This window comes from Dama dama, chromosome 18, assembly GCF_033118175.1.
Source record: "Dama dama isolate Ldn47 chromosome 18, ASM3311817v1, whole genome shotgun sequence".
NCBI lineage: Eukaryota > Metazoa > Chordata > Mammalia > Artiodactyla > Cervidae > Dama > Dama dama.
Window position 1 is genome coordinate 66185001 of NC_083698.1, and position 19697 is coordinate 66204697.

Here is a 19697-nt window from a genome sequence, read left to right on the forward strand (position 1 = left end):
TGAAATGAGTATTCCCAGTTTTTTTTAAGTGCATTTTTAATGTTTTTATTCTAGGAACATTAAGAGCATTGAACAAAAGATTGTCCAATTACTATATAATGTTAACAAATATGCCGAATCCTTCATTTCTGTGGCAGTGAGTGAATCTGGTGAACCAGGACTGTGTAGGCTGATTCTCACAGAGAGTTTTCAGCCCCAAGGTAGATAGGACAATATTTGAAAGTGTATGGCTACAGAATAGATTTTTTTTGGGGGGGTGCTTTAAAGCAAAGTCACAAGGCTCTGTCAAACACTTCTTCATGGCTTAATATCCATAACACTTAATAATGTGGGTTTTTAAAAAGATTTCTTTATGTTGATCATTTTTAACTCTTTATTGAATTTGTTACAATATTGCTTCTGTTTTAGGCTTTGGTTTTTGGCTGTGGGGCATGTGAGATCTTAGCTCCCTGACCGGGGATCGAACCTGCACCCCTTGCACTGGAAGGTGGCGTCTTAACCTCCGGACTTGCAGGGAAGTCCTAGTGTTGTGTTTCTTGTGTTGGAATAATGTTGAAACTTCTACTAACACTTAGTCTATTGAATAAAATTAAAAATATGATATAGCCTTCTGATGGTACACAAAAAATATCGCACCAAATAAAAGTGTCATAGTATATATGATTATCTTAGTGTTTCAGGCAGAATCCAAGGAACTGAATAGAAAAATCAAACTTGAGGTCCTTATTTCCTCACCCCTCTAACTGGTTGCTGTGGCTTTCATAGCCTGGGAACTTATCAGCAGGTAGTCAAGCAGTTGGAGCTGTCACTGTTGTTGATGAAGAGGAGTTTGTTTTTGTTTGGCTGGCATCATGGAAAAAAGAACTTAGGAAAAGTGAATATCCATATGTATGCTCTCCATCTGACATTGTATTACCAGGCTTAGGCTTCTTCAGAGCGTTGCTTCTTTACATCTGGAGAGAAGCAATTAAAATATTGTCTGCTAAAATGGATCTTGGATGTTCGCTTTTCTATTTTCGAAAGGCAGGTTGGCTATTTTGCCCTTGAGCCTTAAGAATTGTTGCTGATTGGCTGTTTGTTATTTTTTAATAATATATGGCATGTATCCAAGTAAGCATTCCAATGACCTCGACAATAAAATGTGATTCTTGGCTGCAAGGTCTATTGGGGGATGGCAGGCTGCCAGCCATTCATACATCATTTACAGGTGGCTGTTTCTGACAGGCCAGTGTTAGTTATTGTAAATGAGTGACAGTCCCTATAACTCACCTGTAAGCCTTACTCCGCCTGCCCAGGGCATCCGAGGTTCCCCCAGCCTCTTCACCACACATGTTCCTCCTCCACGAAGACCCACAGGCACAGACCCTCCTGTGCACACTTCTGCCCACCCGTGCTCATCAGGATGGGGAGCTACCTTGTATGTGATTGACGATAATTAGGTTTCAACTGCCTTCTGATGCAGAAATACACACTATTACAGCACGGCCAATTCTGCTCTTGCAATCTTGCCTGTGAAAGGGTATTGATTCACTCTTTCACATTTTTAAAAGGTCATGGCTATAATTCCATCTGAACTGTGCTAAGTGAAAATAGTTTGTAGAAATAATATGGTTGCTTCTTAGTTCCATTGTAATTGAAAGCCACAATGGCTTGTTTTTCTAGTATATTTTAATTACATGTGTCTCCTTGCCCTGTCTTCCCCTGATAAAGTGTTTGTAAAGTTATAAACCAGGTGGCCCACTGTGGCAATGTCTTCTGACTTTTTGGCAAAGAGGATTTTTTTTTTTTGTTTCCGTACAGTATAAGGTAAGGCCTAACCAAAACTCTGGGTCACTCTGCCTTATTAATTTAAGAATTAAAAACAGGAGACTTGAACTTTTCCCCTGGCACTGTCATCTGCTGCCTGTTTTCAAAAGATTAAAATATATTGGCTTTGATGAGCAAGATGCTAAATTTGCTCACTTTCCACAAATTTTCATTGCAGCTAAATAGCCTTTTCTGGGTTGACTAAAAAAATATTCTTGCTACTTATCAGACCATAATAAAACAAATTGGTGGTGAAAGTGTATAGCTCCCACCCTCACAGGTGACAGGAAACTATGAATGATCTGGCATAAATTACTGGAATACTCAGACAGCAGTTTAAGACTTTTTTTCTACATCTTCAGCTTTTCTGAGGCAAAAGAGTTTTAAAATGCTTGAATTGCATGTTTTGGGAAAGTGGGTGATCAGATTTTACGCTCTAAGCCACTCTGGATCTCTCTTCCAGTGGGGGGGGGGGGGGGGGCGGGAAGTCTCAGCTGTTTCCAGTCTCAAAAATGAGCCCGTCATTGTACTTGCAAACTAAGGGGCATAATCTCATCCAGAGCATGGGGATTTACGCACATAATTACCATCAATGCTAATGGCATTTATGTCTGTACAGCCCCACACATCAAGATAAGAATATATTTCCATGTCTTCATGCTGTGAAAGTCCATTTAATATCATTCATTTTACAACTGATTTTTTAAGATGATGTCCACATTCTGTCATGGCATACGGATGCCTAGTTAAAAGCAAATGGGGGAAATATTGGGAAGGGATGTGATGGCTAAACTTGTTCATGTCGATGAGATATCGCTAAACTCAAATCCATTCATACTGCTTAAACGACAACGCTCTGGTTGGCTTTGAAACTGCTGGCACACTTTTCATAGTGTTATAAATTTATCAGCCTAATGGGACATTTTGTAGATGTTTTCCTCTTTAAGTGCTTTAACAAGAGTAGGTATTCCATTGATCCAAAAATTCAGCTCAGCGTCTTATTTCTGAGAGATGAGAATCATACATTTAATGCCTTACCAGAAATTAAGTGGTGGATGGTGCCCTTCATCTCTTCAAGGAAAGAAAATTCACTCTCTGCTGAACTCTGCTCTCTTTTGGCCTGGGAGCATCTCAAAAGCAGGACATGATTTGAAACTGGAAACATCAGTGATCATCGGAATCTGAGGTGGTTCCATCTTTTCATTGATTATATGATTGTCTTTATTCATCAGACCCAACAGCCTATTGAATGGCATCTTCATGTCTATGCTGGCCAAGCAAATTCAGATCCAAGTCTTGATTGATCCCTTCCAGGACTTTGACCATTAAAGCAAAATAATGGATCTATCTCTCCTGTCCAATCTCTGACACCCTTATGTTGGAGCCAGCCCAAAGCAAAAGGGTCCCATGCCTAAATCATAAAAATAAGAAGAGGACAGATGTGTGCAGAAGTCCTTCCTGAGAGGGCTGTTTGGGTCTCCTCCAGAGGAACACAGCCTTCTCTGGGAAAAAGAGAAGGGCTTCACAAGAGACCTCAGAAGGCAGCCCAAAGGAGCAAGGTCATTTTGAATGAGCTAAAGTTGGCCAACAGTGCCCAGCTGGGTGACCTCAGGCAAGCCCCTGGACCTCTCTGAACCAGTTTCCTCTTCCATAAGATGGAGCAGGATAAATGCTGAGTGTTTTACCACCTTGAAATTTTATAACTAGTACCATGTATATTTGGCTTTTATAAATATTGGGATTAGAGTGAATTACAGTGAATAACCAGAAGGAAACAGTGATTTCCATGGGATTATGCAGATGAGGAGGTCTAGGGCAATAGATGCCTTGACACAGTAACACTGGTGGATAAGGTGCCATCCTAGTGCCAAAGCCCAAGTCCACCCCCACCACTGATATGTGATTCCTTTGCATTCAACTTGATGGTTTGACTAGTAATAGCCCAGCTACTGAAGCTGCTGTCAGTGGCACTGACATTAAATCCCAAGGGGCAGAATGCAGAGGGTCCTTGGTGAGGAAGTACTAACCTCATCTCAGTACTAGCCTCTTCCCTGGTGTCACCAGGCTGGCTTGTGGGTGTTGCTTTATCTCACCAATCACCAACAATCTCTGGGCTTTTTCCTCTTGTGACAACTATTTCCTCAATCATACTGATCACAGAGCTCTTTTTAGCCCAGAAGTCATTGCCCTCCAAATGCCTTTGATTCTAGTCATGCTTTGTCTTCCCCTAGTGCCCTAAAATTGTATGTGGTGCATTTATGGCCCCTTCCACTCCACAGGTGTTTTTGAAAGACCATTGCCCCACTTTAATCATGTGGATTCCCTTATTCTCATTTTTGGAAATATCTTCTTTAGCATTAATTCAGTACTTAATTGGGCACCTACTACAGATAAGCTTCGGGCAAGGAGCTGGGGAGAGCATTGAATGAAACACCGTCTATGACTTCTAGGACTTGACTTGTTCACATTTGTAGGGTGTTAATCAATTGCAAAGGATGTTCACATACATTTTCTGATGTGCTTTCTACAGCAATTTGGAAAAGTACATCTAGCAGATGATATTATTATTTCTATTCAGAGAAAAAATGAAGACAGAAAGAATAGACTAGTTGCTCAAGGTCCTGCAGGTTAGTAGTGCTGAGTATTGCCTCCAACTCAACGTCTTGTGACTCCAGACGTCTTATCTTCTGTCTCCACCATGCACCTGCTCAGAGCCACAAGTCAAGACCAAGGTATTCCTGGCAGGCCCTTCTTAGCGTGTTCCCTGTGTCTGAGATGCAGCTGACCCTGTGAAAGAATGACCCAGGGGGCCCAGTGGCTTAGAAGGGCTGGCGAGGTGTTTAACCCAAGTCCATGCCTTGCTTGTTGGATTTGTGCCTCCCGCGGGTGCTGGACAAGGGCAGCCACTCACTCGGAAGCTCCCAAGCTCGCAGTTGTGTGCTTTTCAAACTTACACCACTGAGAAATATCAAGGTCAGGACATGATTGAAGAACCTTCTCCCTGCTCCTTTAAGTTGCCGTGCTTATATGATATTGTTTTCCACTAAAGTAGGTTCTCTTAAAAATGAGGTTGAGATCCCTAAAGAAATTGCTTCAATCAGCAGCAGGGCTTAATGACTGTTAATGGGAAGTGGAGATAGGATAGTAAGTGTTACTTTGATTAATAAGAGAACTGCAGAGAATTTAAATTGTGCCACTGATGGATTATTTTCTTCAAGCTTGATAAGCACTTCTCATTTGTTCTTAAATTTGGTCAATACTGTTAAAGGCAGCAAAATGAAGTATAATTAATTCTATTACTGCCGCTCAGACCAAGTGTTACTAAGAAATAGATTATGATGCAGACGACAGTAGAAGTCCCAGAGTTGACAGTTTGATGCTTTGAATACCTGTCACTGCTTGTTAGCCTGAAAGAATGAAGAAAATTTCTGTACCCTGATTTCAAGATACCTAAAACTGTTTTCTCATCTGTGCAGGTTCCACTGACCTAATACAGGGAATATCAATAAGATGATCAACTGATACAGAAATGATCCTGTTTCGGAGGTATGAAGAGTAAATAAAAGATTGAGATATACATCAGTTAAAACCTTATGAGTTGGATGCTCATTCTGAATTAATCACTAAGAAAATGAGATATTGATTTGATGTTAAAAGAAAGCTTTACATATTTCTCTGTTTTCAAAGATTCTGCCCCACATGAACCATGCTTTTCTTTATTTAGCAAAGATACATAAGCAAATAGCACAAAATAATTTTAGTAAACAAATAGTAAATTTACTTTATTCAGAACTTAGTTGATAAACAGATATAATTGAAAGAAAAGATTTTATTTTAGTATATAATTTTATTTACCACAAGTACCTAGGATGGCATGAAATTAGACCTACATCTCCCCTTGTTTTCTGTAAACAGCAAGATGTACCAGTGTTTTCTGAACAGTTTTTTTTTTTCTTGACACCTTTTAAACCCCTTTTAAATATGCCTGTCTATTTATTTAAGGAACATAAATCACTTTATAAGTCATGCTAAGATTCATGCCTGAATGTGGATGGATATATACAAGGTCTTACCTACTGCTTTTCAGCATCTTAATTCAGTGATTCTCAGCCTTGTAGTTCATTCTCCAGGGTATCTCTGGTTAATTCAAGGAGTGCTTCCAAGCTCTAAAATGAAAATAAATTAATTCCACTTAACACTTTAAAAAAAAATTATGTGTCAGTCCCACTTTATGGAATCCACCACATAGCAGCAGGCTTTTACAACTTCAGAGAGACTGGGAACCAAACTCCCCCTGAATGTGAGTCCTTCTGTTCACTGTTTCTAGTTCCAAGTCTGGTATCTCTTCCAAAGTGTAGAAAGTCGCTGGGTGAGTAATTTTGGATGAATATAAAACCTAAGTATGTTGGGCTAGTAGTACTGTTATAAAGTTTCTGTGAAGTTCACTTTCCATTATTAAAAATGTAAACCTTATCTATTATGAATTGAGGACTAATTCTCTTGCCCAGATGTCCCATAAACATAATTTCTTAAGATGGGAGAATTATAAGAAGTACATTTCAGACCAGAATGTGAAAGTCAAGCCATTGTAGAAGATTTTGGCTGGAAAATGTAACTTTGGAGACAGAGTAAAAGTGTGTAGAGAGAGCTGCAACGAGAAGGCTGCCAGAAGCCCAGGTTCTGAACCTTCTTCTGCCACTGCAAAGCATCAAACGACCTTGGATGAGTCTCCCAATTCCCCCAGAACTAAGTTCTCTCCTCTGTAAAGTGAAAGGTTGGCCCAACTGGTTTCCTACGTCCTTTTATCCTTGAAAATTCTGGTCTTTGAGAAGAGCTCAAGCATGAGATGTTGAAATGATCTTTTTAAAGGTGTTGACTCAAAATGATGTGGTCTGTACAGACAGTAGAAATAGCCACTGAGTTTCAAGCCTGTGATCTCCTAAGGTAGATAATGCACTCTGCAAATGGAAAGTGGCCCCCACCATCTACCATGTACCTGTGCTCCTTCCTGGAAGCAGAATGGTGAGTCAGTCCGACTCATCTCTGCCTTTAAGAAGCTTAAAGGCTAGTGGGGAGGCAGGCAGTAAGCACAGGCATAAACCATCACATGAGTGAGACATTTGTTCAACAAGTATGTTGAAGAGAAGCAAACCAGGAAATGTTTGCATGATAAGATGGGGTCAGAGAAGGCTCTCTGACAGGGAAAATAGAGAGTGAGAAAGCTGACCCAGGGTGGAAGCAGAATAAGGGGAAATAGGGAAGGGAGATTTCCAGGCCTGCTTGCCTAAAAGATTAAGGTGGAAAGAAGCCCGGATCTCATCTGCATTGTCTCATTGCCTTGTCTGCACTTTTCTTCTCTATTTCATATACTTGTGAGGTGTTCTTGTTAACTCAAGAAAAACCACGCAGAGAAAAGATTGTTTCCATTGCTTTTTACCCAGTAATTCTCACCTATAGTAACTCAGATAATTTTGCCTTTGGTTTCCCAGATTGCTGCCGACAATTCAAGTTTAAAAACCTCCAGTTGGATTATTTCCATTCGCACTGTATGTCTGTGTTTGCCCATAGAATTTGGTACAACTTATGACTTCAGAATTACTGTATAATGCTCAGAGGTGTGAAACGCCATTTCGAGTAATGCCTTTCTTCAGTTAATATAGATAAATATTGATGGCAGGCAGCAGTAAAACAAGTCATTAAATTCTCCAGTGCAAGTGTGTCCCACACATAGCTGGAAGCTACAGACATCACACCAGGCGCGGAGAAAACCACTGCATGTGATTGGAGCGCTTGCATCCCTCAGCTCCCTTTTGCCAAAATGGAAAACAGGGGCGTTTGGGGGAAAGCACGGGCACCAATGGGAGAGACCCGGCTGGAATCGCACTGCTGGTTCATTCTGCCCACTGTCTGATGCCGCCCTACTGAGTTCCTGGCTGAGGCAGAAACCTGTGAAAAATGGCAGTCAGCAACAAGCAGAGCTCTGGTGCTCTGAAAACAAAGAAACTTTAAAGTAGTAGCCCTATAAAACCAGCTAAAGAGTTGCAGCGTAATAAACCCCCTTCTCTGTTGTCCTTCGTTTGACAGCAGCGTCTTTGTGTCCCTGCGGCACTAGGCTTGGGTCACCTAGAGGGTGTGGCGGGGCTGGCTTAGAGTCCCACATCACGTGGTCGTTGCTTGATTCCTTGGATGAAAAATGAAAGGACCTGTTTCCTCATTTTATAACACCGTCCTCAAGGATGCCAGCCTGGTATAGATGTTGAAACTCCACAGTACGGGGTACCCTTTCTTCAAGGTGTTTTTAATGGGCTCTGGGTTGTCAAAGACACTGCTCTGATAATGAGGCTGTGAGCCCCCAGTGAGGAGAAAGCTCTGTAATGAGGGGGGCGGACAATTTGTTACAGTGATGCGGTTACTTGGCCATAATATCTTTTTGAGGTTTATTAAATCATATAAAATTTCAATTTACACTGTAATATTCTATAAAAGATGGAGCACACAGAAGTAATAAGTATGACAACATTTCTTTCATTTATGAATTGTATTGTTGATTGTGTTAGCACTGCCACATCCAGCAGCAGGATTATTTATGTCGGGACAGTAATTTTCTATCTCCAATTTAATTTTGTAAAAGTTAATTACAAATTAGAATAAAATGAATGCAGTTATGGAAGGCAGTGAAATGCTGAGATAGGATGTTATTGGGGGGGAAATATTGACTCAGGCCGCTTGTGGTGGAGATCACTGTTATGGAAACCCAGGACTTCTGGTCCAACGGTCACCTACCCATTTGTTGGATGAAGAGAGGTTCTGGGTTTAATCTACGAGGAAATGAACTGTCCTTGGGGCACCTTAGGGAATATCAGTGGTCGTTCTAGTGAAACCCCTTTCTTTCTCAGACACGTCACAAAGCTTGTCCCAGTCACCCAGCACAGAGGTGACAGAATGAGAACTAGAATTCCAGTTTCGGCATACCAGGTTAGTCAACTTTCATTTCACTCTGAGGTGGGTGTAGATTTGTTTCTGCTTTAAAAAGTGGGCAGAGGGGTACCTGGGGAGAGAGGAGGTAGAAAGTTTCTCCAGGTCTTACCGCAAACCAATCTGTGCCCTGTGAGATGGAAAATTGAAATGCATGTGGCATATCCCAGTCACCTTTTCCTCCCCTGTTGAACTCTTTTTCCACTTCTCCACTGGTAATGACAAAGTTTCTTCAACAGACTTTCTACCAAAGTCATTGAGCAAAAGAGCCAGTTACAACCCTACAGGAGTTGCTCCAGCCAACTCAGCCCCCAAGAGAGAAAGGAGCACCGAGCAGAAGTGGACAGAATTTCTAGGCCTGGACATGATACCCCAGTTCTTCACCTCCCTTCCCCGCCATTTCCCCATGTGCACTATACTCTGTTCCCCTGGGACTTGGCCAACGGTGTTTGCGCCTCTCGCTGAGAAGGTGGGTGAGCCCAAAGGTACCCAAATTACATCACTCCATATTCACCCCACTCTTCTCAAGCTTGTGATCTCTTTCTCTTCCCATTCTCAATACCATACTTCCACCATTTGCAATATCAAGATTGACTTGCTACGTGAAAGACTTTTATATTTAGTTTTTAATAGAGCAAAAGTGACTCTAAATTTGTTAATATTCTTTAGGTTACATAGGACAAATTACAGATAAGTGAATCAGTAATGAAATTTGTAATGAGAATTTCTCAAGTATGAAATGTTGGCGCAAGGAAAGTTAATTGCAGGATTTTACAGCCATTATAGTTTATATCATAAATGCAAAAATGACGAGGGCCATTTAATTACAGTAGGAACACACTAAATTTTTATGGAGTGCCATTTTGTTAAAGAGGTACTCGGAGCATTAAGAGCAAATACCATCCTAACTGTGGGTCCAGGTAGCTTTCACAACATCAAATAAATATGCTATTGCTACAAAATTGTTCCTTAGATACTGTAATTGACACGATGACTAATGAGATGGGTTTATTCTCACAGCTTCACATACTCAATTTACAGTGTCTGAAAGTTATTTTTTTTGCTATCCACAGACCTGGAAGGAACCAGAAAAATCCCTCTTGGAAAACACTATCTCTGCCGCTTCTCTAATTAACCTTCAAAAATGCATTTTGAAATATAGAAGTTGGTGCCTGGCATAGAAATTGGATTGTCTCAGAAAAAAAAAAAAAAGACCCAAGTGCTAATTTGTTCCTTATTAAATATCTGACATGTCAAAATTGCAGGCAGTTAATGTTTTTGGTGCCTTTTAGCAAGGCTGGAGACAGCATTTCCTGTGGGCCAGGCACAGTGGGGTGGCTCTGAGTACCAGTTACCCCAGAGGCCAATGCTGTCCCACTGCACCCTCCCAGCCCAGGTCTCCCTTTTATTCCCCTCACAACCAGCCAGGGACCTGTGGGCATAAGATGCCCTGATCTCTATGGAAGGAGGTGTCTAGGGGAATTGACTTAGAATCCTGGAGCATCCCCCATCCTTGTGGGTTTAGGGGATGCACCCCCCTCACCTTGTCACCCCAGGCCTCAGAGGCTCCCAGAATAGGAAAAAAAGAGTTCATAGTAAAAGAGCCATATTCACTCTGGACCCCTGAACATGTTTTAGGTTGTTTTGGAAAGCCAGAGTAGTGATACCCCACTGTTTTGGAAATCTAGGGTGGTTGTTCATCTCTCTATTATCCAGTAAAGTTCCCAGGGGGAGATTATTCTAGGCAGTATTTCTCTTCCTAGGAAAGCAAAGGAACAATATCCATGGTCTCCCATGTCTAGTCAATGGAACTGGAAGTTAAGAACTGTTGATTTGCATGGAGCCAGCTGGCAACAGAGAACCATCAAGAGCGTCCAGTTCCAGGACAATAGACAGCACACTCAAGGATGGATTTGGAGCCCAGCAGCTATACATTGGTAACTGGCACAGTGACAAACTGTTAATGGTTGTGAATTGGGAGTACTTTACACTATCCTTGAACTCTTCTGTATGCTTGAAATTACTCATGAATTTAAAAACTAAAATAAAAGAATATCATTAGCTGAAACTGGCTGAAATAAATAAAAATTTAAAAAGAACTGTTGATTTGGAAAACCTGCGTTTCAGACCCTGTTCTGCCACAAAGTAACCATGAAACTTTGAACGCTCATCTGGAAAACAAAAATGTAATAATGATCCCAGGTTCCAGGAGATATTGTAAACATCTGATAATTTAGTGAAGAATTTGTAAATATAAGAGCAGGATCTCATATGTTCTTAGCAGCATTGTTCACAACAGCCAAGGGCTAGAGGCAACCCATGTCCACAGATAAACAATATGTAGTATATACACACAACAGAATATCACTCAGCCTTTAAAAAGGGAGGAGATTCTAACACATGCTACAACATGGATGAACCTGGAGGACATTACGTTAAGTGAAATAAGCCAGTCACAAAAGGACAAATACCATGTGATTCCACTTAGATGAGGTACCTGGAGTAATCAGATCCATAGAGGCAGAAAGCAGGATGGTGGTTACCAAAGGAGAATGGGGAGTTACTGCTTAACAGGCAGTTTCAGTTTTGCAAGATGAAAAGAGCTCTGGAGATGGAGGTGGGGATGACTGTACAACAGTGTGAGTGACCTTAATGCCGCAAAACTGTACACTTAAATGTGGTGATGGCGGTAAACTTTATGTTATGTTTATATATGTTTAGTTGTTTCCTTATCATATTAATGTGGATATTTGTTTTGTGTGTATTAATTTTATTCTAGGTTAGAATTCAGTTCTAATGTTATTTATTTTGTGGCTCATACTGTTTCAGCCTTTGTCTCCTTCATAGTTCCTGTGGTCTTTTTTAACAGACTCATCTTTTTTTTTGGAGCATGTTCCTATTTTCTGGCCCTCAGGATGCTCTAGGCTCATCTGGTGTATTCCACACCTTGGCTGGGAATCAACCACTTCTCCAAAAGCCTTGAGTCCTTTCATTAGAGACTGGTGTGTAGAGATACAGATTATTGGGTTGTAGATGTGTTCATCATCACTGGGGTAGTATACTTTTAGGCCCTTATATCTAACCCCCGCCTCTCTCTTTTTGTATATATATTAAAAACTGTGAATTTATACTGATACTTATGATTCCAAACTAATACTCCAGGGTTCATTTTATACTGGCTCCTCTTCTTATTTGTAATGTCAATCTCCAACAGTAAAACCCAGGTCTCATTATCTACAATATATTTACTTGCTTGTTCAATTCCACCATATACATAAAGCAATTCCAGACCTGCTAACCCATACTCCTCTGAGAAAGCTAGCATTGGGACTTTCTGGTAATCCACCAGTTAAGAATTTGCCTGCCAGTGCTGGGGACACTGGTTCGATCCCTGGTCTGGGAAGATTCCACATTCCTCGGAGCAAGTAAGCGCTTGTGCCACAACTACTGAAGCCTAGACATTTAGAGCCCGTATGCCACAACAAAAGAAAGTGAAAATTTCTCAGTCATGTTGGACTCTTTGCGACCCCATGGACAGTATTCTAACAGGCTCCTCTATCCATGGAATTCTCCAGGCAAGAATACTGGAGTGAATTGTCATTCCCTTCTCCAGGGGATCTTCCTGACCCAAGGATTGAACCTGGGTCTCCTGCATGGCAGGCAGATTCTTAACTGAGCCATGAGGGAAGCCCACAAGAGAAGCCACTGCAATGAGAAGCCCGAGAAACGCAACTAGAGAAAACCCACGTGCAGCAACAAAGATCCAGAACAGTCAAAAATAAATAAATAAATACTATTTTAAAAAAGAAGAGAAAAAACCAGTGAGGGAATTCCCTGGTTGCCCAATGATTAAGACTACAGGCTTTCAAGCTTTCACTGCCAAGGGCTTGGGTTCAATCCCTGGTTGATGAATTAAGATCATGCAAGTTGCCCAGCACAGGCAAAAAAAGAAAAGAAACACTGCACTTATACACAGTTCTTTTTGTCTTTAGCCTTAGTATCCAGTCTGGATGCAATAGAGTTAATTCATGTGTCACTCCAGTTTGAGTTCCCCTCACATCTTGGTTCCTTTGAATTATTAATTTATTCACCTAGGGGGTATGGGAAGCATTACTACAATCTAAGAGTCAAAGTTGTACATAAGATGTTCTCAGAGAAGGATGGCTCTCTCCTTCTCCCTCCCACCCTCTCAAATCGCCCTCTTCTCTCCGCCCATCCCACCTGCCTCCTATAGGTAGCCAACATCCTTGGTTTCTGATTTATCCCCTATGTATTTCTTTTGCACAAGTGATCAGACATCTGAGTATTTTCCTATATTCCCTTCTTACACAAAGGTAGCATATTCTAGATAATTTTTGGGGCTTTGCTTTTTTTTTTCCACTGAATAGTATTAATATGACATGGAATCTTTACATGTTTCAAAATGAGGCATGAGTTTCAAAAAGTTGAGAGGTGCTAGGTGGACTGGACAGTCTTCAACCACTTTGAAATATACAGATTCTCATGGAAGACCAGAAAGAGCCAGTCTAGAAGACTAGTCTAGAAAGACTAAATGGTCTTGGCTTTCAAAGATCCTCCAAGGGAAATAAGGAGACGATGTGCATGCACAGGAAAAAATTGTCAGCCTTCAGAAAAGAATTGCATCTTCCTGATCTGTCAGGAGAAAAGTATCAGACAGCAACAAGTTTATCATGAAAACTCCAGCAGAAAGAGAGCAAAGCAATGAGGATCTAAGGCAGCTGAAAACTCCTGGATTTGGAGAAATCCTGAGGTTTGGCTGAAATGGATCCAGCTTCCGAGTCTTTGCAGGTCACGTGTTACTTAACTTCCTTCAGTCCACTCCCTAAGTTGGGTCCCTTATGGCAGTGCTTCTCAGACCTCAGTGTGCACCCAAATTCTCTGACAATCTCTTAAAAATGCAGCTTCTGCCTCAGGAGGTATGAAGCGGGGGGCCAAGGTTCTGCATTCCTAACCAGCTCCCAGGTCATACTGGTGCAGCTAGTCCTGGGACCACACTCTTCGTCGCAAGACTTTGTATCATCTTTGTGATTCAAGAACCAAGAACTTGTTCCTTCAACATAGAATCAATATGCTTGCCCACAATATAAAAAAGGAAAAAGAGAGAGAAAAGCTGACTTATACACTCCCAGCTTTGCATTCTCCTGTTTATGAAACTGTCTGGAATTGCTGATCAGATGAGAAGACAACATAAAAACATTAAAATATGTTTACTGGTGCCTGTGATTTATTGTAAAACAAAAGATTTATGTACTGAAAATCAGATCCTAAACCTGTATAGATATGCCTGTTGTGTTCTCTGGAGTCATGGTTGGCGCAGTGGTAAAGAATGTGTCTGCCAATGCTGAAGATGTGAGAGATGAGGTTTTGATCCCTGGGTAGGGAAGATTCCCTGGAGAAGAAAATGCCAACCCATTCCAGTATTCTCACCTGGGAAATCCCATGGATGGAGGAGCCTGGCGGGCTGCATCCATGGGGTCACCAAGAGTTGGACACGACTGAACACACACACATGTTGTGCACGGCGGATTCCACACAGTATTTGCTGAGCTTCTCTGGTATGTGCAACATGGGATTGAAATTAAAAGAACCTTATCTTCTGGTGGATTTTGATTTTAGTTCCATTTAAGGAGGGTTAATTAGACCTTGGACTTGCTTCGTGATAGCAATCAGTGTGGAACACAGTACTTACTGCAAAACCCTCTCCATCTATCTCAGGTTTCCTGAATTGAATTTTTGTTCATGCATATAAAATAAACTCACACACACACTGTAGCTCCTTAATGCCCCTCAAAATGTTTTTGTAAAATATGTGTGCTACTAAGTCCAAGAAAGACAGGAAACATATTTTTCACACCACCTTCAGGCCCCTATAGTAAGAAAGTACACATAAAAGAACTTTCCGTGGTCAATGTCAATGTATAAGGGTCAGCACACAAACTGTACAACACACTTACTAAATAAATAGTGAATTAATTCAAATGTTCTTGGGAAAAGAAAATATTTATATGTTACCAGTAAGCTCTTGCCCAAATCAGACATCTATGGGACCCAGAGCATACTGTCTTCTATGAAAGTAAGACTTGGCTGGATCTTGCTTTAGACACAGTCCCTGGATTCAAGGGAAGTGCCTTTGATTCATCCAAGAGCTTCATGCAAACTTGAAATTAGGACATTTTCTTTCCTTCATGGACTCCCTCTGATTACATTTGATTTTTTTAGCCCAATAATAAGTCTGATTCTGTGGTATGGGTGTGTCCACCTTGTGTCTCAGACCCCTCTCCACATTGTCCTCCCAGCCCAGGCCCTCCTGTCTCACTCAATTTATTGCAACAGTCTTCCCCGTGCCCTTGAAGCCAGAACTTCAAGTCCCTCTGTGCTGCTGTCCCAGCTGCCACCCCAAGTGCCTTCCACGGGCCACCAAACTGACAACAGACTTCTCCACGTGGCCTTTGTACAGCTGCCCACCTCATCCTTCTTGTGCGCCCATGGGAGCTTTGTCCTGTGTTATTATTCCCTCGGTGGCTGGCCCCTCTGAGCCCCTGCTCTTAATCTTCCTTCAGCCTAGGTTTTTACCCTACCCTACCTCCAGTCTTTGCCTACTGTAGTCTCACGCATCTCAAAAAGTCATCCTTCATGCTCAAAGCATTCCCTAAGCCCACAAACAGAAATTATTTTCCTCCCCATTAAGCAATAGCACACAACTTACAAGACACCCCATTTTGCCTCGTGTGTCAGCACGGCTTGTCTTAATCTCCATGTGTGGTCATCCTACTGGGATCACACTGCCAGGTCCCTCTGTGGGCGAGTGGGGCCATGAACTTGTCGTGGACTGTGCACATGGAGTGGAAGTGATATGTGTCCCTCCTGAGATGAGCAGTAAATTGCTGGGTGAGTGCTCTGTCTCTCTCCTCCCTGTTCCTGGGAGACCTTTAGGGTTGGAGGTGGTGGCCGCTTTGTCAGGCTGGATCCTTGAGTGACCATGGTGAGCAGAGACTCCCCCCAAACTGACCTGCAGTGGACATGTAGCATAAAGTGAGAAAAAAAGGTTGGCTATTTTAAGTCATTGAGATTTTGAAGTTGTTGCAGGCAGCTAGGAATTTTGCCTTTTGACTAGAAACATCTCTGACCATCTAACACAGTGAGAATCTGTGGAGTTAAGTTTAACCCAATTGCATCCAGTGTTAAATGACGAGGCAGGGACCCCAATGAGCAGGCAGGCAGTGTGGGCGTTGCAGAGTGGTCAGGGGCAGATCCCGTGGAGTCAGGCCACCACATCTCAGCTTCATGATTGGAGCAAGGGATCATTGCCCCCTATGCTTCAGTTTCCCCATCCGTGGGGGGCATAGTAACACGACCTCTGTTAGAGACTGAACCTCCAGGTTCTAGTGAGGATCAAGTGAGGTAATACATATAAGCCCTGTAAACAGCCAATAAATGTCAGCTGTTGTTAGCGATTGCTGTAGTTATCATAAATACAATTTTCCTTTAATATTTATTTGGCTGCATTGGGTCTTTGTTGTGGCACGCATGTCTTTAGTGGCAGCATGTGGGATCTAGTTCCGTGATGAGGGATCAAGCCTGGGCACTACCCCTGCATTGGGAGTGCAGAGTATTAGCTGCTGGAGCACCAGGGAAGTCGTTATTATTATTATTATTAATAATGCAGTCAGTTTCTCAGCAGTACAGTAGTATTTAGTGCAACTTGACTATGGGGCTGGACAAAGGAGAGATATCTGGAAATCAAGTAGTGTTAGCACTAGTGATCTGACAGCCAGGGACAGAAGACCCTGCACTGAGGCCTGACACCTTGGGCCTATTGAGGGGCCAGTGCAGAAGAGGCTGCCCAGCCCCTGCCGGCCCCGCCCCCCCCCCCCACCCTGTTCCCCGTCTGCTACCTTCGGGTAGCCCAGGCGCTGAGCTCTTCACACCTGAGGGCAGAGGAACCAGGAGGACGGCAGCAGCTTCCTGAGGACCCCCAGTGGCTTCTCGGCCATCAGGCCCTTTAGATACATCTGCTGTCAGAAGCCCTGACTTTAAACTCCAAGAGCAAGATGTATGTGCTGCTACCAAAGACAGAGCATAAGCTAATGTCACCAGCAGGGAAGAATAATAAGCAAATGTGTTAATTAAGGCTAATTAGTCTTCTATTTTTATCTCTAATCATTTCTTAGAACCAAAGAAGAAGTCATTATAGTCCATTGTGTCTCTGGGGAAAGATTTTGCATTTGCATTTTTACATATGGGTTACATTTTCTGTGTCATGCAGTTTATCGGGATCCTAGACACAATACTTTTTATAGTTACCTATAATGAGGCGTAAGTTCTACTTATGCTAGCATATATTTGATTGTCCTTCTTAATAAAAGAATTAACAGCTCAAATTCCTTCTTTTGCATGTGCTCTCTCTCTAGTATTGAGTGGCCATGATCCCTGTCCTCAAGAAGGCCATGTACATACATACATACATACACACACACACACATACATATATATGTTGTTCTGTTCTGTGCTTAATGTCCGAGTTTTTGCCCAAACCATGGACTGTAGCCCACGAGGCTCCTCTGTCCATGGGGATTCTGCAGGCAAGAATACTGGGGTGGGTTGCCATGCCCTCTTCCAGGGCATCTTCCCAACCCAGGGATCAAACCCAGGTCTCCCGCATTGCAGGCAGGCAGATTCTTTACTGTCTGAGCCACCAGGGAAGCCATACACACACACACACACATATATATACACACATACATACACACACACACACACACACACACACACACACACACACACACACATATATATATATATATATTCTAGAAAGAGGTTCAGGCAAACAGCTGAATTGGTATCTCAGGAGAATTCTGAAGGACATGAAGAAGTTCTAGAGGATGTCACAGAGCTCTGTGCTCACCTCTGATGGGTATTATCTTTGACTTGGTTGAACACAAAGAAGAAATGCTTTTCAAGTTCACAGAGTTACCAGTGGAAGAAACAGCTGTGTTATAGGTGACACAACTGGGATTCAAAATGTCCTCAATGGGACAGCAGAAACCACAATGAGGACTAATGATAAATATTAAGAATAAATGCAAAGTTCTGCAATTATTTCACAGAACTGATTACACAGATGTAATCACAATGGCTGACGTGTGGGTTTCACTTGGCTGTGAGCTCAGAAAACACCACACAGATGTTTTTCTCAAGTCAGGACTGGGCCACAAGGACCCCATCCTTGAGTTCAAATGGGTGACTCAGTTGACGAGAGAAATTGAGGGGATTTAAGAACATGAGGTGTCTGTAAACATCTGAAATGAAGAATAAATTTTTTAAAATTTAAAATTTTTATTTATTTTTAGTTGGAGACGTAGCTTTACAGTATTGTAAAGCAATACATCAACACAAATCAGCCAGAGGGATTCATATGGCCCCTCCCTCTTAAATCTCCCTCCCTCCTGCCAGCCCATCCCACCCCTCTAGGCTGTCACAGAGCACGGGTCTGAACTCCTTGTGTCATACAGCAAATAAAAAAATATTTAAAGAGAAAAAGAAGTGACCAAAAAGTACTATAGATGTGTTCCAAAATATCAAGGATTATGAAGGTGAAAATGGAAAAAACATGTTCTGTCTGTTCTGGAGGGTGAATGTCAACTCAGCATGACAGGGCTCCTCACTAGCGCCATCCAGTGGTGGCAGAGGGGCATGACCTAAATGAGCCTGTTGACGCTCCCATTATCAAGGTGGCCTTAGCATCCTCCAGGCAATCTGTGCCAGGGAAATAGGCTTCTACTTTGGCCTTTGTCCTAAACGGCTCTGTCCAGGCCTACAACTGAATTGTGAAAAGGATGGACTTATTCTGTCATGGAATTTTCTGTCTCCTTATAAGGACACACAATTTTATAAAGGAAAGCAGTGGAAAAATAGAACTTACTTTACATACATTTGCCCTAATGTACATTTAAATGCATAAGTATGTAAGATATGGTGGTGGTGGTGGTGGTTTAGTTGCTAACTCGTGTTCTACTCTTGCAACCCCATGAACTGTAGCTCGCTGATCTTGGGATTCTCCAGGCAAGAATACTGGAGAGGGTTACCGTTTCCTTCTCCAGGAGATCTTCTCAACCCATGGATTGAACCCGAGTCTCCTGCATTGCAGGGGATCCTTTACCAACTGAGCCACCAGGAAAGCCCATATAAGATGCATACTTTTTTTTTTAAAAAACATATATCTTTATTAAAGCCTTTAACTCTCTTGCCCAATTTGCACACCAGACCTTGCCTTGTGGTGTGCTACAGGCACACGAGATGCTGCGGCTGGGTCATCAGCTGCCGTTCTAGAAAATTGGGATGCTGGGCAACCGTGTCTCACAGTCTTCTCCAAGCCCACTGGACAACAAATCAGTTGAAATCTCAACGTGAAGGCAGTTTATGTGGCTCTTTTTTCCTGTATAATAGATGCTCTGCTGAGTGGTGTGTTTCGTGCTGTGACAATTCATTCCTGCACTTGTGACAGGACCGCCGGCTGATTTCACTATGCTCAATTAGGAGAAAATGCATATTTTATTCTGCCCCGTGGTGAGGTCACACTTTGCTCAGCGGCCTTGGCAAACCGGCCATTTAACCATTTAGGTGGGTGGAGGCTTCCTCTCCAGCCTGTCATTTGGCTGCCAGCAGCCTCTCTATTCTCGTTTTATTGCCAACACTTCCCAGGTTCCAGAGTATAAACAATTAAAGGCCACTCCATCATTCTCAGAGCCACTGTGCATCGGCCCAGCTCCTTCAGCTCGGCCGCCATCCTGGCTGCTAGCGATCAACTTGGTGCTGCGTATATGCCGCCAACAACACCTATCCTTCTCTCCTTTCCTGGACTGGGAGGGTTGAGAGCCCAGCGTGGAAGCATGTAC

At 42.4% G+C, this 19697-nt stretch overlaps 1 long non-coding RNA gene across 1 annotated transcript; it reads left to right on the plus strand.

Annotated features, from left to right (window-relative positions):
- The first annotated feature begins 8701 nt into the window (after nt 1-8701).
- Nucleotides 8702-10751, plus strand: LOC133072830 (uncharacterized). Its single transcript, XR_009696815.1, has 3 exons — nt 8702-8781; nt 9021-9250; nt 10545-10751. It is a non-coding gene; the product is annotated as an uncharacterized LOC133072830 (long non-coding RNA).
- The last annotated feature ends 8946 nt before the right edge of the window (nt 10752-19697 follow it).